General features: G+C 40.1%; 1 long non-coding RNA gene across 1 annotated transcript in view; it reads left to right on the top strand.

The window, feature by feature from the left end:
* Window positions 1-1148: 1148 nt before the first annotated feature.
* LOC142410934 (uncharacterized) overlaps window positions 1149-24342 on the top strand; it is a 63558-nt gene continuing 40364 nt past the window's right edge. Inside the window, exon 1 of the long non-coding RNA XR_012776062.1 lies at window positions 1149-1260. This is a non-coding gene — a long non-coding RNA (uncharacterized LOC142410934). The remainder of the gene's footprint in view (window positions 1261-24342) is intronic.

Here is a 24342-nt window from a genome sequence, read left to right as displayed (position 1 = left end):
GTCTGCGAACAGAAGCTGCTGGAGTGACTCAAGGGGGAAATTTCAAATGCTGCTTATTAGTTTCGGGCGGTGGGGGGAGTACGGTCAGGGCGAGCCGGCAACGGTATTCGGAGTTAGGTTTCTGTAAGGGGCTCCTTGGCTTCCCCGCGGCAGTCAGCAATTTCTTAGGGGCATTTAAAAAAACAAAAGAGGAATGTGAGTGACAGCTATGAGAAGAATGACTTGTGTTGAAACATGCCTAGAGATATGAACAAGCACGGTGTATTCTATTCATACGGTGCTACCCGTAATGAGAGAAGCACAAATTATTTAGTAATTGAGGATTAAATCGATTCAGGTGTGGGTTAAACACAGCCCACTGGGAGGGGGTATTGGGCCAGAGTGTGCACTTGTGGCACTGAATGTGTTTTCAGAGAGCTGCGTCCAGCTGAAGCACAGGACGTTTGGGGCGAGCAGGGTGCATTCCTCATGCCAGCTGGAATCTATTAGGACACGGGGCTCACAGCAGGGGCTAAAGTAATGTTCTCGAAAGCTGCTTACAGCTCCCTCACCCCTAAGCAATCTTCTGTTCCTGTGAAAATTATCATGGTTTTCCCGTAATCTCTGTCTTCCAAAGAAATATACAAAGTGGGATCATTTCATAAGATGTGGATGGAGATGTGAACTGACAGATGTCTATCTAAGAATGCAGGCCCAGCAAAATAGATAGTCTTTCCTAGCCCAGTCAAATGCGATTTTTCACATTTGTGCTGTGATGTTGTAACAATGCAGTGAATAACAGCAAATCAACACATAGTCTTTGTGGGTATATTCATAGGGTTTAGCTTCAGGTAGTGCAGGTGACTAAGCCGAGGCAGGTCTCCATAGGCTGTGTAGAGCTGTGTAGGCTGATGAAGAGCAGTTTCTTCAGAGGCCAGGTCAGAGCAGGAGTTGACCTGAATTTCCCTCAGGAGGAATGTTTTCTTAACTGGACAATTCAGAGCTTAAGAAGACCACCCGTCTATGTTTGACATCTAACTTCACCGGTATGAGTATGGCTTAGCTTTCTTCTTCCCTCCCCACCTTCTATCTGTGCCAAGTCTGTGGTATAACCATACCTTTATTTGGGTACTTACCACTTACATTCTCTATTCCTTTCTGTTCAAATCTTCAAGCTCATGTCAGAACAGACCTCATGTCTGCCAAAAGCACACTGAATTCACTTCACTGAATGGCAGGAACTGAATCAAGAGAAATGTGGAAGTCCAAAAATGAACATATGTAAGGAACAAATCTTTCTGAATTTCAGGAGAGTCATTTTTCTCTCTCTCTGTGGTGACTGAATATATCAACATGACAAGCAATTAGATCCTCTGAGAAACAGGGCAGAAAATATCAAGGTAGAATCCCCATGGCACTCTCTTCACTTTAGAGGAGTGGCTATGGAGTAACTTATAAATAAATAATAAATTCTGGGGAGTGGGGGGGAAATCCAGATTTTAAAAGCAGCCTGGAACATATACTCAATGAATTTTAATACACCAACCTCACACATACTAAATAAAGAAATGGGTCATGGTTTGATTCAGCAGGGAGGGCAGGGAAGGGACAAGGTGCCAGGAAGAGGAGGACTCCTCGGGGCTGGACAGCTCCTCTCCTTCCTCATCCGTGCTCCCAAGGAAGAGGTGCTAGGCCTTGGTGGCTTCCTCAAACTCTCTTTCTGGAAAAAGAGTCAACCCTAGAGCATCTGAGTTTCCTCTTTCACATTTGTTGTTCCCTGAGAAGTGCTGTAGAAGTGTGAGCAATGATCTTCTCCCTGAACCTTTGACCAAGCTGTGTAGATATCCCCTGTTCCTCATTTTCCCCCTAAAACCTGAAGGTTCATACTTGTTTCCCAGGTCCAAGAGCCAAAAACTTTTGTTGTCTTCACTCTGGCACAAGATATAGCAAGATTCAAAACTCCCTTTTTCTACCATTTGTCATATACTTAGGTTTTACTGAAATAATGTATTACTTTATTCTCAATGATAAAATATATGTAAAAGGCCACCAGGAGGAGTGACCTGGGCTGTGGTGTTGCTTTGTTTCAATTGGACTGATAACAGTTACTGAGCAGAAACTCTGCCATGTTTGCAGTACCACTTTAGTGCCATCAGATTCCTTTGGTCTGAATATTTGCACATAAGTAGGTGAATGAATTATAGTTGAATAATTGAACTGAAACTGTGGTTTAGCAGAGAGATACCCAAGTTATCTGCAAATGAGTTTGCTTTGGTACTGCAAGTAATCTCACAGCAAACAAGGCTGCATGATCTCTATGAGCATTAAGTGACTCTTAGGGAAGCAGAAATGGATGAGATAATTGCCAGTACCTGAGTTCACTGAGCTGGCTGATGGCTGGCACAAGATCTGAAGTGAAGTTGCAGCTGAAATAAACCTTTGGACCGTTGTTATGTGCCCTCCCTTAAGGCAGAGACCTTGGAAAATCTGTAGCCTGGCAGTTCTGGCAAGTCCTCCACCTGACCTCAAAGGTGGACCTGCCTGCACAGATAGGAAATGCACAGACCCAGGGAGTGGGAGGGGTGAAACAGCACCAGTTCTGCTACCAAGGGACTTTCGGTAGCTTCAGGGTCAGGATTTGTTCATTACTGCATGTCTCGAGAGTTTAGAAGGGACCTGTTACAAGCCATGATATCTCTTCAGAATAGATTGTGATAGGACAGAGGAAAAGAAGGTCTTTATAACTCAAAATCAAAGTTGTTTGGGAAGAACAGTGAAAAAAATGAAATGCCTACTGAAAGACTCTCAGTGGAACTTATGTGCTCAGTAGATACTAATTAATGACAAGCCACGGAGCTTAAGAGAGAAACTCTTGTACAAACCCATGAACAAGTTTTGTATTTTGAGATGCACTTTCTGCTTTCCACTGTTTAATTCTTTTTCCTTATACATGTCTGTGGTTTCATCACTTTGGTCTCTTAACTGAGTTTGGCAGAGGTGTGGGCAGGACGGAAGGGGGAAGACTTCTGAAGAAAAGAGAGGTGCTACAGGAAGTGGAATGGGTGACCGTGTAGAAGACACTTTGCCTGCTGCATAGGAGCACAGCATCTAAACAAAAAAATGCAATTCACAACATTTAAAGTCATTCTGTCATTTACATTGTCAGGGCTGTTAATAATAGGGCTTTATATATTTCTCTTGTCTGTACCTGGATTGTAACACAGAATAAAGAAAATATATACACCTATTATGAGCTGCTCATGTGATCCAAGTCTGTGAACCCCTTGCAGTCTTATAGTACTTCTCTCAAACAGAGGTCAGATGCAGTGGATCCAACCCTGAAGAGCTAGTGGGATCAGACCCACAGTCAGGCAGTTCTTGGTTTACTGTGATTCTGTGATTTAGTTTTCAGTTGCTGATAAAAATCTTGCTGATTCTTTTAATTTATAGTTGAAGTAACTTGAATGTTTCAGACTAATCGGCCAGCCTGACTTAGCAAATTTAGAAAAGATAACATTCCATTCCAACGAGATGAGGACACCGACCCTCTTAAAGAAATACAGGGTTTTTATCTCATGGTGGTGTGCTGAAAGAGATTGTGAGGTTCATGTTGTTTTGCAGAAGTTGCCGGGGTGGAGGTATTATTAGTTCCAGTATTCATTTTCACAGCTGATGATAAAATATTAAAACTAAAGAGAAATACCATCCACCACACATTGGTTCTGGTGGTCCATCAATAAACCCCAAAAGGATGGAATTCATTGAGAGTTAAGTAACCCTGTAAATATTAGTAAAAAGAACTGCCACAGAAGTGCTGTTCTATTAGGAAAAATTTCCCTTGCTGTGGTACCCTGACACTCCCCCCTGGTTTTCTCAGTCAGGGACACTCACTAGCCTGATAGGAATCTCCATACGCTTAAAATTACAACCATGCTTAGAAATTTGCCCTAATCCTGAAATCCTGGCTCTGTGAGCAGACATTTCTGCAAGCCACCACTGAAGGTAATGGGGCTCAGTGCAGGGGGAGCAGTCCCTTCTGCTCAAGGCACTTTTAGAGTCAGGGCTTATATATGCCTGAGGCTTTATATTGCCTTAAGTCCGGTGGTTGTGTGGAGCACGTTGTGGTTTGTATCATATATCGATAATATCAGAATTATGTCTGTTTTGCCAACATGGCTTCCCATGAAAGAAAAAAATCATTTACAAGTCCTCACTACTCATGGTGCATTAAGAATGGAGAGATCTAAATTTGCATATGAGCAGTTATGTGTACCTGAACTTCTGCCATTGGACATAAAAGAGCAGGATTAAGCCTCACATTAAGTATTTAGTTAGTGATTAAGAATACAGAAGTTAAGAAAACACCTAGATCCTTTTGACATCACTTGTCATCTCTGTGATGATAAGAGTTTGTTGTTGGTTTTTCTTTTTTTTTAAAAGAAAATATCTTGTCACTGAATTAAGTAGACCCAGCTATGGGTATAGCATGTAAAGAATATAGCTAAATTTACAACTGCTTTGTGTATTGGAATGCGGCTTCAAAATCAAACAGATTTGGGTTACAGGAAATTTTGGATTATGGAAGAAAGGATTTCAAGGCAGTCATAAAATGTGTTACAAGGTTCAGGGAAATTTTCCAGTATAATTTTCCAGTATAAAGTTGTTTCAGAATATTCTAGCTTCGCCTTTAAAAACATGGGCACTTTTACAGTAAAACATTTTGTATTCTCCCTTTGATATTAGCCAACTTAATTTTTTTAGTCAGTTTACTTCTAGCTCTTGAGTTAATAACAAGTATGACTGAATAAACCAATAGATTTTTAAATGTAAACCGATAGATTTAAAATGTTAGATTATCACCATTCATAAAGTTAAAAATATACAGCTCACTCTTTAATCTTATTCCTCAAATTACAGCTTGTATGAGTCCCAGGAATTTCCAGAGTAGCTGATTTTAAGTTGACTGTGATTCATGAAAAATTCTTGTACTTTAATGACTCTTGATTACTTGTCAGTTGTTTGTGGTTGGAATGTGAAGCAAATGATGATCTCATTTCCTTCAGGTATAATTCAGCTACTCAGGTTTCTTTGTTTATTTAAAATTTTGTTCCTTTTCCTTGCTGCCTACTGTTTTTCTCTTATCTGTGTTATCTGTGTGGGTAGAAGCAGGAGCGTATTGAGGGCCACTGGACTCTCTCTGGATGCTTGTTGACACTACTTGTTGCTTTGCAAGCAGCAGGAGTAGCCAGCCTTTATCTCTGAATTAAGCCAGTGTAATAAAAAACTTGCAAAATCTTGTTGCTTCAGTCACAACAAGAAACCAACTGCTGTTGGCTCAGCTGTTTTATTATGCTAGCAGAGAATGTGGTTGAAGCTTTAAAACAATACAATGCCTCTAAAGCACAGTTTTGTTGGATACTCCAGCTGCATTCTTCAAAGCAACTGACTGTGCTAGAAGTTGTCTCTAGGTACAGGCTGAGCACCTTGAGCACCTGTGAAATCCCCTGTCAGTGGGCCCGTTTCATTCATGCATAGAAAGCAGCTACTTGACGAATGTTCTTTTTTCATATGCAATGCTTTGTTGTTTCAGTGAGCTGTCCGGATACGGATATTTGTTTGAACAGCAATGATCACATCTGAGGGTTTCTTCATCAGCTTGATGTGCACCTGCTTTTAAACTATGTTTTGTATCTCATTTAGCGTTTATAAAAATCCATTGATTATGAAAATCACCAATCTCTTTGACATTTTTTGAAATTGCTCAGTTGAGAGAGCTAATATTTAAAGCAACGATTAGTCTGAGCTACAGATGTTGCATCCAGATCCTAAATAGATTAAAATTATGTTTGCATTTAGGTCTAGGCCTATCTTTGGTTTCTAGTTGCTGGTAGCACTGGGGGAAACCCAGAAAAGAAGACATCTGAGTCTGAAGCTAGAAGGCAGAAAGCAGAGTTTTTTAGGGATTAAGCTGTGCTGCTTTTGGTGATCTTAAGTTCTGAAGTAGGATATTTTTCAAGGGAATCCTATGTCTGCCTGCCATTTACTGATCTGGAATAGCACATTGAAATCTAACATTGGAAATTTACAGAAACAGCTGGCTTGGACTATTATTTCTGCAGTGCGTCAGTCAATCAGATTCACATTCCACAGGAAAACCGACAAACTGAGAGCACGCCAGTTGGCAGACTTCTGGAGAAAAAAGATTTGCTAAAAACTGGGAAGAAAGCATATTTTGGGGGATGAGTTCTGCATGCTGTATCCCAGTGACGGTGTATCCAGGGAAGTAGCATACCCTAAATCCCTGTGCAATACAGCCCATGTGAGAAAACTGGCACTGCTCATCTCCGCAAGAGGCTGCCTGGGAAGATAATTTAGGATTCCACTCCTTCCTCCTCTGTCTTTGGCTTTCCTACTCATGAAGGAAGATAAATGCCTAAACTAACATAGACAGTTCCTACCTACAGGGAAGGAAGCAATTTCAACAATTTACAGGCTGCCCTGCCAAGCAGCACTAATACCATAACAGGTGTCTTAGTGGAGAGACAATTAATTGTTCCTGCTCTCAGTAGGGTGTGACACTGCCTGCTTTTATCAGTTTGGCCTCCAGGGAGAAAACGGCATGTTGTGTAGGTCTCGCACCTCTCAGGTAGAATCCAGGGGTGCAGGATCAGTGGCAGGGAGCCCTGTCTGCCTGGAGGGTAGCAGGTGGGCTGAGTGTATCCCCTGCTGCTCACCGGAGATGCAGATCGCTTGCAGCCATGGCACAGAATTGTGCTACAATCCTTAAATGTAGGATTGTTTCGACTGTAAATATCCAGGTACCATAATGGTGGGCAGCAGTGTAAATTTCTAAAGCATTGGTCATCTAAATAAATACAAGCTACAGAAAAATAACTCTGTAATCATAACATTAATGATATTATTCACGGACTGTTCTATGAAGTACTGAAAAAGCTCTGAAGAAAAAACACCGCTGTGAATTTACAGCTGAAGGAAAAGGATACCAAATGCAGAGAGATGGGAGTGCAGAGAGCCCATAGGGCAGTACTGCCCAGTGTGTCAGGCAGAGTCTCAATACACTTGCAAGTGAACAGCTGTTGAACAATTCAGAGGAAAAAAGAGTTATAAGGAGAAAAAACAAGTTGCTTCCTGGGTGCTGTTGAACAACAGCATTCTTCCTGCATAAGCTCATAAAGAAACTGTGCTGAGAAAAAAAGGGGAACAGAATTAATGGGTACTCTAATAATAGCATGTATCTCGGGTGGTCTAATAATAGTACTTATCTTTTCTCCCCCTCCCACTCCTTCGGATGTTTTGGCTGCAGTCTTCCTTTATTTTCTAGTTAGCTTCCTATAACTTATTTCTAGTATAGACACTGTGCTACTTTCTCTAATCTTGGTTTGCTGATTGTTGTTTAAAGTTTATAGAGTTTAAGTAAATACATCTCTAAAGAAAGTTGTGCTTGCTCTCCTGCAGGAACTTTAACACCTATCCTGTCTATGGCGACAAAAAAAAAAAAAAGAAAGAAAAAAAGAGAGATTACAGAGCCTTCTCGTATATGATAAGCACACTAGAAAAAAACCTTTAAAAACACTTTTTGTTTGCAAAATAGGCCTTTTTTTCATCCTTGTGCAAAGTCTTCTAGAGGGAGGTTCTGGCATGTAGCGACCTATCATCAGTACCACCAGGGGTATTCCTGCCAGAAAGCAGAAATACTTTCTGTCTCTCTCCTCTGTCTCCATGGCTTTTTCTTGGCAACACTGACCACTTGTGCCATTCTGTGATTTTGATTAGAACTGTTGGAAATGACGATATTTTATATCTTCTGAAATATATGTGGTTTTTGAGCAAAATATCTCAAATTGAGATACAACAAAGCCTCCCTCACTGGGACTTTTTGAAACAGCTTTGGAATGCAGGTCCCCTTTGTTCCCCAAGAGGTGTCAGGAGTATGCTCACTTGTCTCTACAGACCAAGCAGTGAGTGAGGCAGGCATTTACAGGAGAGATGGAGAAGGCAAGGTGTAGAGCAGAGTCCATGCTAATAAATCTGTAAGGCTCAGCACCTTGGGCTGCATGCTGGTACTATTGTAGTCATAATCAGAACGGCAGGGTGGAAGATGGTGGGGGGGTGGGACAGGGGAAGAGGCAGTGTTAAGTGTTGTTTGCCTTTCAGAAACTGCTGTGATTTAGCCAGGAGAAGGGTAAGAAAGAAGTGTTATTAAGTAAGTAGTTGTCAGAAATGGAAGGAGATCACAGTAGCAAATGAAGGTTGTGCTGGAAAAGGTTGAAAGCCACTTCTCCCTGGACTTAATATCAGAAGAGTTAGTATGTGGCCAGTGGAGGTTGGCCACACAGGTTATTCAGGAGGAGTCAGCATCCAAAGCATGTATGCAAGAGGATAGGCCTAGAGGGCATAGGTCATGAGGTGCTCTGCCAGTGAAAATAAATTATGTATGGTTGACTCAGTGAAGAACAGGCAGATGATACAGGACGACTTGATCAAAGAGAATTCCATAAGAGAAGCCTTTGCAGGGCCTTTTCTGAGTGCAGACAAAAGAAGCAGAATTGCATTTGTCAAGGCTTCTGGCAAGCAGAAAAGTTGCATTGTTTTCTATGATAGAGAAAGAAGGTGGAGGACAGTGGTTTTGGACCCAAAAGGACCAGGAAAGATGGAGCTCTGTTATAATTAAGTTGAGTTTGATCTTATGAAAGGTTTTACAAAAGGTGATACCAGATAGATGTGCAGATTTACTCTTTGACAGAGTGAGGGAGGTTGACAGTAGAGGTGTGACATCACCCGCATAGAGATGGCAAATTGTGTTTGTGCTTCCAAGTGAGATATAAAATGAAGAAAAAAAAGGAACCAAAAGAGAGCCATTTCAAGGCAAGAAGTGTTGACTTAGAAGAGTATGAAGAGAGGCAGTGAAGGAGAGAGCTGTGGAACGTGGCCAGTGATGTGTAAAGGGAGCTCCCAAGCCCAGGAGAATGAGGACAGAGCTCCACTTCTGAACAGTTCTGGTGGGGATAGCTTCCACTCAATGCAAAGGACAGAGGAAGATTGGAGAAAGCCTAAACTGGAGTTGGAGGAGAAACTGCACTGTTAAGTTTTTATTTGGTGAACTGTGAAGTGATCAATGTATGAAGTAGTTGCAAGTAGTGTAAAGAGTGGGATATTGTTCAGGTAAGACAGACTATAGGAAAGAATCGGATTTTCCCTCCTGGCACCTGGTGATGAACATTCATGTTGTAGTCCAATAGGAAAGCTTTTGCCAGCCTTTGTGAATTCCCCTGAGATAAATGGAAATTTCTAATATAGTCTGTGTAACATAATTCATTATATGGAACTACTTCCATGAATAAGCATTACTCAGTGGCAGTAAGGAATTTCAGGACAAATCCTAGGCTACTGTATTATGCTGCACTGAATATTACTTAAAACTACCTTATGCTGCACTGAATATTATTTAAAAGAAAACTAGCTTAGGGAGGTCCTTGTCTTCTGTTCATTTCAACGGCATAGGTCTGGGTACAAAAATACCTACTAAATCAGAGACCCAAACCCTCTTCTGAAATACACATCTATAAGTTCAGTTACTCCATAACATGTTTATGCTGGTGTAACAGGGATCAGCATTTGGCCCATAATAACTCATCACTGTTTTCTTGTATCCACCAAATTATACAAAAAGCCCACTGTAGAACATACGTTCCAATGGAACAGCTTTTCCTGGAAAGCTACCTAGTTACTCACTGTCTCTTGGGCTTCACAGATCTCCCATTTCTCTCTCTGCAGGGCCTCATTCTCATCAGCAAAAGGTGGAGAATGACTCCTGCCCTAGGCCACCCTCTTCACTGTAAAAGCTAGAAAATCGTGCCTTAGGGTGACAAGAGCCTGGAATCCCAATCTTTCCTTTCAGGGTAACTGCAAGAAGTGGGTGCTGCCACTGCTGGCTCTTTTGTCAAGCTCCTGCTCTTAGAAGATAACTTAATATGAGTCTTAAGGGGGGAAAGCATGTTTCTAGTGCAGGCGCTGAGTGTCAGCTGTGCAATGGTTCTACAAAAGCATGAGCTCATATACCATAGAACCTGTTAAATGTTTTTAGGGGTGCTCTCATGGGACATAAGGACATCAAATACCTACCTTAGGCATTCTGAACCAGGCCAAGCACCTCTTTTTTTTTTTTTTTATGCTTCCATGCCTAAATTTGATACATGTGGAAATTAAGCTCATAAGAGTAATGATTTTCAAGCTAAATTCCAATAAAGGCAATGTAGGCTACTAGGTCACTTGCTTGCTTCAGATAGTTTTAGGTGATTAATGCTATTCTTCTGCCTTTCATTCTTCCAACTTTGTGATTCATATTGAAAAAGGAATTTGTCTTGTCTTTGACAGTCTGATGATATATTAGTAGGTGATTCCACAATAGTATTCAGTGCCAGGCAGAGGTGTTTGCTTTAATCCTCAAAGCATGTCACTACATTAACATGAGATAATTCCTGAAAGTGAGGTTCATTAAAATGACAGTGCTGCACAGTTATGGTTTCACAGCTCTCAGTTATGGAGCTAGATAATTTGGCACACTTGGACCTCTGTGTTTCTTTGCATTGCCTTCTATAGGCATGTTTGATGTTTTTCCCCTAGCTGTGATATATACTAGGAAGACTGATTCCTCAAAAATGAGTGAGGAAATGCAGAAAAAGAGGAAAGACAAAATCATTTAAGGAACATAAGGAAACCACAGTTTGAGCATGTGACATTCAAGTCTGTGTGAGCATATATATTAAGTTATAACAGTTTGTGTAAGTAACTTCAGACTAGACACACTAGCAAACTTGGCCTTAAGTATCTTCAAAAAACTATCAAAAATATAAATATAAGCTCTGACTACTACATATCTACAGGAACTTCCAAAGGCAAAAGAAATATTATAAACTATATTTTGATTATTAATAAATGACATGGAAAATTTCCAGCAATTTAATAAAAGTGAAAATAAGAATAGATACCTGAATACTTGCTGCGACTTTCATGTTATGAAAGAATTTCTTCTGATGTTAGATGGACCAATGCTATTAGAGCCAGTAGAGTCCCAGGAGCTGTGGCTCATCAGGAGCTCTGAGGCACCTTTGATGTGACAGGTAGTTCTCTGAACCCTGACATAAGATTTACCTTTTGAAGCAATGCTAACACTTCTTTTAAAGAAGTCTTTCTAGGAAGAGAAGGAGCCAGAAAGCTCAGTGGCTGGAAGTCAACATCATACTTTCTTTTTACATCTTCACAAAATAAAAATGTTTATTTCTTATAAGCACTGCTTATAAGCAGGTGATTAATGGTAGGAATGTGTCCTTATCTGATACTCTATCCCAAAGCCTTGGAATGGTAGATCTTATGCAATGACCAAAGGAAACACTGAACTCATGAGTTCTTGTATGGTACTATCGCCGTATCACCTCTGCTGAAACCTGTATTCCACAGCAGGGCAATCTTCTGCGGCATTGTGTTGGTTTCTTAAGATTCCTGTACAGCAACATTGCAGCAATGGGAAATTCCATAATAATGTACTTAGATGCTAAAGTTTTGGGTATATAGGAATATTCTGAATGCTATGGATCTATTTGGGCTGCCTGTATAAGCTAAAGATGACACCCACTGCAAAAAATTTGATTCAGATTTTAGTGTCTGGCACATACGCAGCCCCCCTTATGTCATCTGAGAATTTCTGATTTGAATTTTCAAGTTTCGTAGAGGTTTTTGTATTCATCATTCAGGCATAGGATAAGAGGTCAGTGCTGTTACTCTATCAGCAAAATAATGTCCCAGTTCCTTGTGCGTGAACCCTAAGAAGGAAATCTGAATGTGTTAGCAGTTCAAGGCTAGGCTTATACTGCTGTTTTCTCATACTACTACTCTCCTTTTGGACAATCTTCAGAAACCTGGTTAATTGAGTCTCCAGACTAATTAAATCTTTGGTCACTCTCAGAATGAAAGGTGACTTGCTGCTTACTACCAATTAAAGCAGATACCTGATATGAAATACAGGCTTCTTTGGCTGGCATGTAAGTAGTCAAACGTATTTTAAATAAGCTCTCAAATGAGAATAGTTACAGCTGGGCTAACAATGAGAAATCTAAACAGAAGCATCCGTTACTTCTGATTACAGCTTTATTTCATGCATATTCCTAGTATTTGACAAACATTTTTATAAGCACAACTTGCCAAAACTTGTGCTAATGGAAATCATAGCAGGAGAGTCACAAAACTGTAGGAGAGTGCCTAGGCTTGGCTGGGTTGCAGGAACAGCTCTGCTGTCCCATGTACAGCTGAAGTGGTTAGTGCTGGTATGCAAGCATGACCTCATGATAAACTCGCTGACCCTCACTAGGAATTAACCATTTAGCTGCTTGCAGCCAACAGTCTATCACCAAGAGGAAGAGACTGCTGTCTTTCTTTTGCGTGTCATAAGGACAAGTACATTTACCAGCATTATTGACCAGAGACTTAGCAATGAATTTATGAGCTGGGATGGTCATGTGCAGTATGTGCACATGACATTATATGTGTAATTTCTGATAATAGTACCACGTAAAATTCCCCCACTAGTACTTTATTTGTTTTTAAAATGTGTAATATTACAGTGATCTAAGAGTTGCTTGTTTTGTTTTTCTCTGTTTCTAAAAGTGTTGTACAGCCTAAGATATGGAAATCCAGCTCTCTCAGTATGTTTTAGCTGTCTTGACTTCCTGACAAGGAAAAATCATCCTATTCAATAAGATGTCTGTTCTGGTATAATGAACTGCATTGCAGTGCCATTGAAGAAGGACACAAAACAAGAGAAGCATAAAGATAGACATGCGTTCTATTTTTTCATTTGAAAAAACTTAGTTTATCTTCCTAAGAAAAATCAATATCATATAACACATATGAAACACTTCTGCATTTGAATAACATCATTCAAAGTTTGTGGGATGGAATAGCATATTTTGTTCAAATGCTACACAAACTGCATATGTTCTGCAACTTTTTTGTCCAAAGTTGTGAGATTGATTCTCAGCTAACCAGCCAAGCACTCCTTCAAAATACTACAGGCAGAAACAGTCCCGCAGGAAGTGGTATTTGTGATTCAGTAAACGGCACCTTGCCCACTGAGTCAGTGTTGAGCCAGTGTCCGAATGCGTTTCTAGAGTGTGGAATATAAAACTAAAGTCCTGACTGTTCGTGACCACTGGGAAATTCATTGAACTATTGACGAGAACAGGGATATTAACCGCAACAACCCAGATTCCAGACAGGGATAATTACAACTTTCCCCCCACTTACTTCATTGGGAGAATTACTCTTCTCCTTTCCTCTGAGCTGGTACCTTTTTCCTGCACTTAGCTGGTCACCATCCTCTAGGCATGTTGGAAGGATGAGTGCCACAACTCAGATATACAGTCTGACTTTCTGTGGGCTCTGCTGGAAGTGCCAGGCTTTGCACCTGCAGTTTTGCATTCCCATGACTTATCCCACTTGGAGACTGTCTTTCGGAAAGACACCATCACTGTAACCTGTCTGAGCTTTTTCAGCTGGTTCAGTTTTGCAACTGAAGGGATGCACTGAGGCATTTGCAGTACATTTCCTCTCAGGGCTCGTGACCCAGTAGATGTGCACAGTGACTCAGAACAGCCTTTTCTAAACAAAGTGTTCATTTATGGATAGGAATTGAACAAACCTCAGCAAAGTTTAAACTGAAGATGCTCCACACATGTGATCCTTCCTACTGGCTTTCACATGTCCAGTACAGAATTATTCTTCACTCAATATGTTTTCTGGTTTTTTTAAATCCCATTGTTATATAGAAAAAAAAATCCCAACTTTACAATTTAAGAAAAATAAGTCCTCAAAACAGATGCCTAATGTCTTTCATCCACATACTAATTTATTTGAAGGTTTGTGGCAGCAAATTTTGGTACCCAGATTTACAAAGTAATGCCAGAAGCTGCTGTGAAAGATCACAGCTTCAAATCTGAAGTTGTCCAACAGGCGGTGTAGGTGCTGTGATCCTGCATGTAGTTGATGACATAGTGCTTAGAACTGTAAATATTTGTCATGTTTAATTGTTCACAGAAATTTTTTGTCATTTTCCTGATTTTCATTTTTTGTAAATATGAAATAATATCTACCTGCATTTGATTTAATTTTAGAGAAATTTTAGTAGGACTCTTGGTAATGCTTGTTTTAGACCTGCTAGCATTACTGTTAAAATCATTACTAGCTACATATAAATGGTTCGAATTTTGTAGCAGGAAGATAAGTTTTGGACCATTTAGTTAACCATTGTAATCCATATGTAATGGTTACCTCATTTCTGGAGTTATGGAACATATTAAATGTTAGGTAGCTCATTTAGCGCATGGATGTATGTGAAGTTTGTCAATATGTGAGTACCTCCATTGATGTTGAGAATGTGTTTAAACATTAGATGTATCATCTCAGCAAGAAGATGTGGTTCATCAAGGGTGATGCAGTAGCTTCCACAGCAGAGAAAGGGACATAAGCATGCAAAATTCAGTTCCCTGGGCACAACAGTACCAACTCTGAGCATCTGCTGGAACTAGGCTTGCAGGTCCAAGCCCCTTTGTTCTTAAAGGAGTAAATCATTCCCTCAGAGTGAGGAATAGGATATTACTCAATGTGAGAAACAGTGTCAAGATTTCTCTCTAAAACATGATCAAGAAGTTCTCTTGGTGTCATATAAAGAATGTTCTGACCATGCACAGCACACCAGTTAATCCTGGTCTCTCCCCTTCCCCTTCCTTTATCTTTCCTCCACCCTCCAAAACAAAATTTTCCACTTGATCATGAAGGAAGTGAGGGAGCCTGGATGCTACCCCAGGATAGAAAACTAGAGGAAGGGCTGGGCCACTTAGTCAAGCAAAAGGGAGGAGAAGGAAATGGTCAGTGAAAAACAAGGTTCTAAATACAGGTCTTTGGACTAGAAATATGTGGAAACACTTCTAAAGAAATGAGGAAAGGGGATAATATAGGCAAAGCAATTTAATCATATGCAATTAGTAACAGGAGCTTACAAAGTTGGTGGCCTTGTGTGAGACCAACTGCCAGCAACATAATATAAAGTGCCAGTTCTCACTATGTATTGAAAAAGAAATGCCAATCATTATGAAATTCCTGGTATCCCTTTGCCCCGCAGTCCACCCACATAGTAGCCTGCCTATGCTGAAGCTCACTAGTTGACCGTAACTCCATTTTGATCAGAATCCTTACTGATGCCTTCATCTGTCATATCCTGCCTGTTGCAGCACCTTTCTTTGTGGCTTCTCTCTCCCCCTCGGACATGATTTAAGCTGTCTATATTCTCACAGTTTAAAAAACATACAACAACAAAAGAAATGGATTGTGTCATATCCAGTTACCATATTGGTGTACATTGCATGCATATATTAGCATCTCTTTACTTAAAAAATTAAATAATTTTTGGTCTTTGTACTGTGCAAACATAAGTTAATGTATTTCATCTTAGCCCATCCTAACTTAAGCAGTTTTTTATTGAATTTTTCAAATTTTCCTTGTTTTAAGTGTTGCTTTTAGAGCATTTCTTCAACTAGCACATTTCCTGCCAGTAGGTCTGTGAACAACTACAGAAGCCAAGCAACCCATTTGTGAGCATGTTGGGGGTTTGTAGGTATATTGCTCTCACTTTGTAATGCTGAAAAGACTTACACAGTGCAGAAAATTAAAAACTTTAAAAAGTTCTTCAGTCATAAATGCTGGTATTTTACACCTGTATTGCCATAGCGTGGAAGCTCACAGAGTGCAGACGATGAGTTGGGCTAGTTGGCAAGAGCTGTGGGATCACAGACAGTGGAGTCCCCTCTGCAAGCACTCTGGCTTCCCGACAAATTCTGCTTTTAGGGACTGGCAAAAAAGAACTGAAAAAAAATAGTAACATTGTTATTTTGAGATTTTATGACTTGACTACATCTTTCCTAGCCTTTGGAGAACTGTGAAAATACAGATATCATGCTGAAGCAGTTACTCATTTCAAGTTGTGGGCAAGGGTTAGTAGTTGAAGACTTACTGGAAAGGTCTTACATTGCCAAGTAACTAGGCAGCTCAAATCCCTTCTAACTTTAGCTTTAGGGAGATTTTTTACAGGATATCAATGAAAAATCATTGAGCAAACAAAAGGAATTGTCCCTTCCTGTACTAAACCTGGTTCATGAATAGGATTTGTTGCCACTTCCTGCACTCTGCTATTTCTGAGCCTTGTGGGATCATGAACAGACAAAACTGTTATGTATCTGATAACGAATTGAAAGGGCAGGCTTATTTCACCCTGTCCTTGGAACTACAGGTTGAAGATAAAATGGCTAAGATAGGGCTTTTTTACTGCTTGAGAATTCAAGCACGTGTTAGTGCTTATGGTTTGTGGGCATTCACTGAGTTTTGCAAGGAGATGAGTAGCTGGTACCTGTCCTTGATGTCTGCTTTCATTGCACTCATACAACTCATTTGCTTACAGTGGACCTCTTTGCTTTATGCATCCTGATCAGCAAGCAAAAAGTAGATGCTGTCTCACCTAACTGTAAGAGTTTTAGCCAGGGTACACACAGCTCTGTGGGATGAAGGGCAACAAAGCTGGTGAAGGGTCTAGAGCACAAGCCTTATGAGGAACGGCTGAGGGAACTGGGGTTGTTTAGCCTGGAGAAGCGGAGGCTGAGGGGAGACCTTATTGCTCTCTACAACTACCTGAAAGGAGGTTGTAGTGAGGTGGGGGTCGGTCTCTTCTCCCAAGTAACAAGCAATAGGACAAGAGGAAATAGCCTCAAGTTGCACCAGGGGAGGTTTAGACTGGGTATTAGGAAAAATTTTTTCACCTGAAGGGTTGTCAAGCATTGGAACAGGCTGCCCAGGGAAGTGATTGAGTCACCATCCCTGGAGGTTATTTAAAAGACATTTGGATGAGGTGCTTAGGGACGTGGTTTAGTGGTGGACTTGGCAGTGCTAGGATAGCGGTTGGACTTGATGATCTTAAAGGTGAAAGATGATCTTTTCTAATCTAAACTATTCTATGATTCTATGGTTCTATTTAAGATTAAGAGAGACTGAAGGTCAAATATTGAGGAGAAGCATGTCTTTTACCCAAAGGTCTTTTTAGGTGTATCAGGGCAACTTCCCCATTTCCTTCAGATACATGAACAAGAACACCATGCTTACTGGCAGCAGGAAGTTTCTTTTTCTTTCACTTCCTGGGAAAGTACTTTTCTTCATTCTTTATTTCCTGTAGCAAACAAAGCTCTGCTAGCAGATTCTTCCCCAGTGGTTCACCTTGGTGAGAAACGATTGTCAGCTCATTCTTTGAAAGCAGCTAATTGAGGTTGTTTGCAGGTGCAGGATAATGTCATTACATTTTCACAGTTCCCTTTCTAGCCATGAGATTTCTTTCTAAAGTGTGTGGCAGTAGGCATAGTCACCAGATGTAGACCTCTGTGGCAGTAGGCATAGTCACCAGATGTAGACTTCTGTCATCCACATTACTTGTCGTCTAGCTGAAGATGCTCGTATAGAAGCATCTTACCTGACTCTGCCTCACACATTTATTTGCCTTAACTTCTTACCTATAAATGCAGGAGGAAAGTAAATTTTTCAAGGTCATAAGCAGTCGGGGTGAAGAGTAGGACAGAGACCTGCCTTTGATTCTAGTGCTTGAATTTTAAGCCAGAGGTTTCCCAAACTGCTGCCTGAAGAGGGATGGGTTATTATTTAGTACAGGTCCTCATCCTGTTATTTCCAGCTGCCTCAAAAAAACCTCAAAACTTTTGACACCTAGCAATGTGAAAACATATGGAGCAGACAAAGAAATGGAAGCAAAGCTCAACCATCTCCCCTCCACCTCTTCCTCAGACTTCAGAGGAGAAGAAAGGTAATTTTCAGGCCCACTGGGTATGTGTACCCATCAGCAATTATCAGGAGTACCACAGATAGCAAAGACAGGGAACATTAATTTTCTTGAAGCTGCTGGAAACAACCATATCTTTAGCATTACAGACATTTATTCATATCACATACTGCACTTTCCTATGGGTTGCTATGAGTTCCCATGGTTTGCTAGGGAGGTCATGAATGTGAATGAGAGGTAGGCATATGATGGAAGCTATGAAAGAAAGTAAGTGTAGGGCAAGCTCCCTATTGAGGTGTGATTCACTCGATCAGGATATTCCTGAAGAGTTCATAATCCTTTGACTGTCATTGTTTCATGGATAAAAAGTCAAATAATTTAGAATGGATGATATTAGAAGTTGAGACAAGTTCATTGTCTCTAATGGAACTTCATACAAATTTAGTTCCTTTTCATTGTCCTTGTTTCAAAATAAAATGTTAGGAAGTCCAATTTTGACTCTTTTTCTCTAATTTCTCTAACTTGGCATAATTGAGCTCTGTTTCCAGGTTCCATTTTTAAATGCTGACAAACATCCAGTTTCAAAACATGGGAACAAAGCGTTTATAGTTTTGACCTTACAAGAACTAGAAGGTGCCAGACATCCTGACACCTGTTCAGTTTTGGAGGTGAGCAGGCAGGAATGAGTTTCACATTGTAAAATTGTAGTCCACTTCAATTCTTTCTACTAGTAAAGTGAATTATTTTGCCTGCACAATAAATACATTTGATCGTTTTCAAGAAAAAAGCATTACTCCTTTCATGGAAATAATTTCAGGAAGGCCTTCTAAGCAAAACAATTATTTTTATGCAGCTGCTCACCTCGAAAAGTAGCAGAATGTTCCCCAAAGTATTATTCCACAAAGACCAAAAGCATCTGCCACACTTGGGAAAGAATTAAAGAGAAACCGTTCCACGGAGGAAAGCTAGGGCTCTTCTCTCCACTGCACTGGTCTGGTAGGATAGGAACTAAACGTATTGCCAGTGGGATCTGTTCGGGGGGAAGTGTCTTTTCTTGGAGTTCCAGACAGATCAATAAAACAGGTCTCACCTGAAAGTAATGTGTAGCTGGGTATTGCCACACAAGCAACAATAAATGATAGACGTTTATCTTTCTCATATTCATTCTAGAAGATATCTGACATGTAAGGGTCATGGGTTGAAATGACATCATGTCCTCACAGGGAAGAAATCCTGGTTTACTCCAGACACATGCGGAGACAGGGGTTTCTGTGATATGTTTGAAAGTAATCTATATTAATAGAATAAAAAAATTTCAAACTCTAAATCAATTTAAGGGACTTAATTACCTGGTGTTGCATTAAAAAGCAAGGTGCACAACATATTCTATTCTATCCTATTATGGAAACTGTTTGTTTTCACCCTTCCAAATGAGCCAAAATTTGCAAAGGGATATGTTTCAGGGAGTTTTAGCAGTATGAATTTCTCAATAAAATGCCCTGTATGTTCTCACTGCTAGTCTGCAACATCTCAGAACTGACCAGTGCATCCTGCTGCCTGACATTGCACAGGCATTTGGTCACGTCAAATTTGAACCCATTCTGTGTAAACAAGAGGGGGCTCTTTAGTTTTGTTTAGTTTTTAAGGATTTTTAAAGTATGATAAGAATACTCCAGTGAGTTGGAATAAATTCCCTGTGGAGTTCAAAGTCATTGTTGGCTTATCTTGTAATCTAGAACTGATACTGACAAGAAGTATGACTGTAAACACAGCTGAAATTAATTAAGATATCTTCTTGGTTAAAAAGGAAAGATTAAGGTTTGGGCTGGCTTTTTATATTTTTTTAAATAAAATAGTAGAAAACAAAACAACTCTTAAAATTCTTTAATTAGTAGCTGAATAACCAAAATGACCATTCAAATATAGGAAGATTGAGGCAGGTAACCTCTTAATTATTGTGAAAAATATTAAAACAAGCAGGCTTTGGAGGAAAGATATGTAGCTGTCATGCACCATGCCCAGTTCTTGCTAGATTTGACACACGTTAAGAAATATGGCTATTTTAAGGCAGAACCTGAAAAGAGCTAACTAACAGTAAATGTTCATTTCGCAGGATGTTACTGATTTGTGTGCCTTAATGTAAGCGCCCTGCAAACTGTATCTGAAATTTCCTGTTTGTGGTAATCCAGATGGGAAGCACAGTTGGTGTGGGTATTCCTAAGGTGGATTTATGCTTGCTAACTTAGCTACATCTAGTAGAGCTGCAGAGGCATGTAGTTTTCATTGTTAGGCCTGGAGTCCCTTTTGGGCTTGCTGGGCTGAAGCTGCCACAGCTATGCTGGCAGCACTGAAGATCCATGCTTAAAGCTTCTTGGGATTTGTCTACACAAGTTGCAGTACCACTAGATTGCCCTGTAGACAGATTCAAAAGTGTGAATCCCACTCAAATCTCTGTTGCACAGGCATCCAAGTTACAACCATTTCCAAGTTGCTTTTCTGTGAGCTGCACCGTCTCAAATCTGTAGAGCATGTCTTGTTGATCTCCAGTTCTCCAGCACACCTCTTATGCCACGACTTGCAAAGAGACCCTCTGAGCAGTGCTATCCTGCTGTCTGCTGAAGTGCCAACCCAGTGATATGCTGATCTTCCTCCACCAGCTTCCAGGTGTATAGGTAGTGGGGCAAGTTAAGTTCTCACCTAAGGCATATATATGTGTTTCATTGTCCTGTATAATTTTTGTATCTCAGTCCTGAAATTAGCCAAGCTGTATGTGCTTCTTCCATTCTGTTTGCTGAGGTAACATTGTGTTGGGGAAGTATGTAATAAAATTTTTTGTTGACTTTATAGTGCAGGAAGCTCTTAATTAAATCAGCCACCTAGAAGAGGAAAAGCAAGGTAGTATTAGCAAAGCAGCTGAGTGAATGAGGACTATGAATTAGTCATATTTACTGTAGGATGTCATATGTACAGTAGGATGTGTTTCTAAGATAGGTGTCTGTGGGTGCTGCTCTCTGTGAAATTTATGTGAAAGGTGTTGATGACTCGTCCATTTTCCTCTTACCTCCTGTCCTATGGACAGTTGTCTTACAATGTTCAACTGTTTTCCCCAACTATCTCATTGTGGACAATCTTCCTGGACAGCCCAGAATATTCTCCCACAAAGATACCCTTGTACTATCAGAGGCATGCCCAGCAAAGACCGTTAACCCAACTCCCCTTTCATCAACTCCTCCCATCTCTCATGGTTTTTGCTTCCCTCCTCTCCTCAGATTTTTTGCTACTTGTGGCAATCATGTGGTTGTTTATATAGATTGCTTTTCTGGTCAGCCTGCTATGTGGAGTTGTGAATGTCACTCCACAAGGATAGGGCAAAAAGGAAGGGTATCCTTTACTTCTTTCCTAGCTGTATGTTAAATGCCGTTGATTTGGGTACGTTTGTCAGCCACCAATTTATTCACAGTAGAGACTGACTACAAGAGTGAAGGAATCACAACTTGCAAGCCTAGCAGGCACGTTTCAGCCTGGTTTTGTAAGGCCAAGTTATTATTGTCTATCAAATTATGAAAAATTGCATTTAAAAAAAAAAACCATGAAAGTTTGGAACAGTTAAGGTTTCTGATGTGTCTTGGTTTCCATCTATGCCTGAGCATTTCTATGTGATGCGAATTCTGCAGACAATAACCAGCGCAGTTCTGTAAAATAGGTATAGTGAGAACTCTTGCTGCTGTTTTGTAACTGCTGAAGCAGAGGTAGAGCTCAGAAATGACAGAAATGGCTCACATTACCAGCTGGACTGAAAATTCAGGAACACCAAAGTTTTTTTGCCATAATACCCAGTCCCCAGATAGCATTTCAGTGAGAAACCAGTATTCACAGATGGAATAAAGAAACTGTTGCATTGTCCACAGTCTTGAATTATTTAATAGACTCAAAGAAAACTTGTGATTAAAAGTATATAAACAGCTTACCTTTTTAACTTCCAGTTGTTTCAAAAACAACTCAACCAGTTATATTTGCAAGTTCCTGCTTATTGTTTCACATGGGCAAAGACATAGCTCAGGGCTGTGCAATCTTGACAATTGACAGTAATGTTGAAAAGATACTGTGGCATTACCAGATACTGTGTTTGTCACACTATGTTGTAAAAGTATAGAAAGAGATTGTAGGAAGAGAGCAGCATTGCATTTTTGTTACTAATGTATGAAAGTTACTTAAGTAATCTGAAAAACGGTAAACACCTTCCACTCTGATGAAGTAGCTCAGTATCCGACTGGTCATTAGACTGATCATTTACAAATAGTGAGTCAAAATTTGTCCCTAGCTACACCCTCATAGTTCCACTGACGTCACAGTTTGTGACCTTCGAACAGTTGTATTCATAGCTGTCAGTGATGCAATTAGGAAATGTAAAGATGGTGGTATTGTATGCTACCTCTACAGAATCATTAGCTATAATAGTAAGAGCTCTGATTATAAGAATACAGCTAATGGGAGGAAGTAGCACTAATAGTCGCAACCACCAAACAGTTTTCTGTGGTGCTTTTGCTCAACAGGGGCTCCATTTATTTATTTTTTCCATAGTGAAGATGGCCAACCGTTTTCAGCACCCTGAGATTAACTGGGAAGAAGGTCATCCAAGTTTCAGTTTCCAGTCAATCCATTAAAAATTTCTACCACTAAAAATACAACTAAAAGTAGTATTTTATTTGCCTTTCTCATTAACCAAAAATTAAAGTATTTAAATGCTTCCTAGTCAGCTCTTATTTTACCCTTAAGAACAAGAGACAAAATGAAACCCATGTCCATAAAACTGGCATACATGGTTTAAACTGGGGGAGAGACCACCTTGTTGCTTTTGCTGCTCCCAAGTGTATGTGAGGGATGGAAGGAAAGCCAACGGCAGAGGCTGCGGTAGCTAAGGGGATATATTCCCCTCGCTGCCAGCTGGAGCTGTGGTCTCCTACACCCTCACCCTTCCTCTAGGGGCAACCACAGGAGCACATCTGATTGCTTGCAGCTCTGGCCATTGCTCATTTCCAGTTGTGCCCTAGCAATCACCTGCTCTAGGCAACTGCTGGCACTTTACCTATACCAAAACTGGCCCCACTCAGAAATGTAAGAAAAAGTCTTCATGCAAAGTCTTAAAGTTCTCCTGAATAGTCTTAACATTAAATTTCCATAGCACATGGTCTAGACTAAAAACCCAATAAACATAATACATTTGTGTGGGATCCCATCTGTAAATTGCATCTGGTATTCTGGATAGCGCAGCAAGAGGCACCAAAAGTTTAAATTATATTGCTTATAGGTCAGTGGGAAAACAGGGTGTAAATGTAAGTCTTGTGAGTTCCATTCCAGGGCTCTACTTACAGGTATCTTCAATGAAATCACGTGAGCGTTGAAGTGCCCTGAGGGCAGTGTGTATGACTATGCATGATGTGTTTGGTTTCATTATTTCAATTTTTAATGGCTCCATAGTGATATGTTCCCTCAACTATTATTTCTCTCTTTCAGAGAATATTAAGAAAAGTAGCCTCCTGTTCTAGAGACTACAGAGTAGTTTTGGAAAAATTGATAAAGAACAACAAACCCCCTTGAAATTAAGACCTTTTCAGATGCCCATATTTCTCTGACTTCCATATCAGCCTTTTCTTGGAAACTTGGGGCTTATAATGTAAAGTAGATGATAAATATTTGTATTTTCATGTCGCATAGTCCACATTCTTTCACAGCATTTAACGTGTTCTAGTTTGTAAATACAAACTGTTAGAGGAACCCTTAATACTTACTAATTGCAACAGATTTTTTTTTCATGAAGTTTGAAATAAACTGGCCTGTCAGTCCAAAGTATACAGTTCTCCCACAGCATTTGGGACATTGCATTTCCTCGCATGCCTGCTGTCTCTAATGGAGTTGAAGGAGTTCTGGGTTATTCATGGTAGATTAGATTAGTTTGGATGTGGAGTAACTTTTAAGATTACATAAGGGACCTCAATATGTGTGGTCTATATTTAAAATAAAAAAGCTAGCAAAACTCATGTGCCATGCTAACGGGTGATTAAAGCCCATAAAGTGTATGGAATTACCTTGAGTACATTACAAGTGCTGATTTTTTTCAAAATGTGGGTGCTTCAGTTCACCCCTTTTAAAGATTCTTGAGTTGACACTTAAGTTTGATGAAAAGTTGACTTACGTATCTTAAGCTGACCACCCAAGACCATACCATATTGTTTTTTCAGGTAATTTTGGAAAGCTGTTGCAATCGATATGTATTTTCTGGGTTTGGTCCTTCAAAAGCCTACAATAGAATAGGATTTTGTTGGTTTAAGCATTTTCTAAATGCATAGAAAGTCATGCTTTCAAAAAATTCACAATTCAACTAATACACCATTATGTGGTAGGACAGAAAATGAGAAACTGAGGTATGGAAAGTTCAGCCAGCTAGATCAAGGTCATACAAA

Source organism: Mycteria americana, chromosome 6 (assembly GCF_035582795.1).
Source record: "Mycteria americana isolate JAX WOST 10 ecotype Jacksonville Zoo and Gardens chromosome 6, USCA_MyAme_1.0, whole genome shotgun sequence".
NCBI classification, from domain to species: Eukaryota; Metazoa; Chordata; class Aves; order Ciconiiformes; family Ciconiidae; genus Mycteria; species Mycteria americana.
Note: the sequence above shows the minus strand (reverse complement) of the source record. Positions and strands in the feature narration are given on the sequence as shown.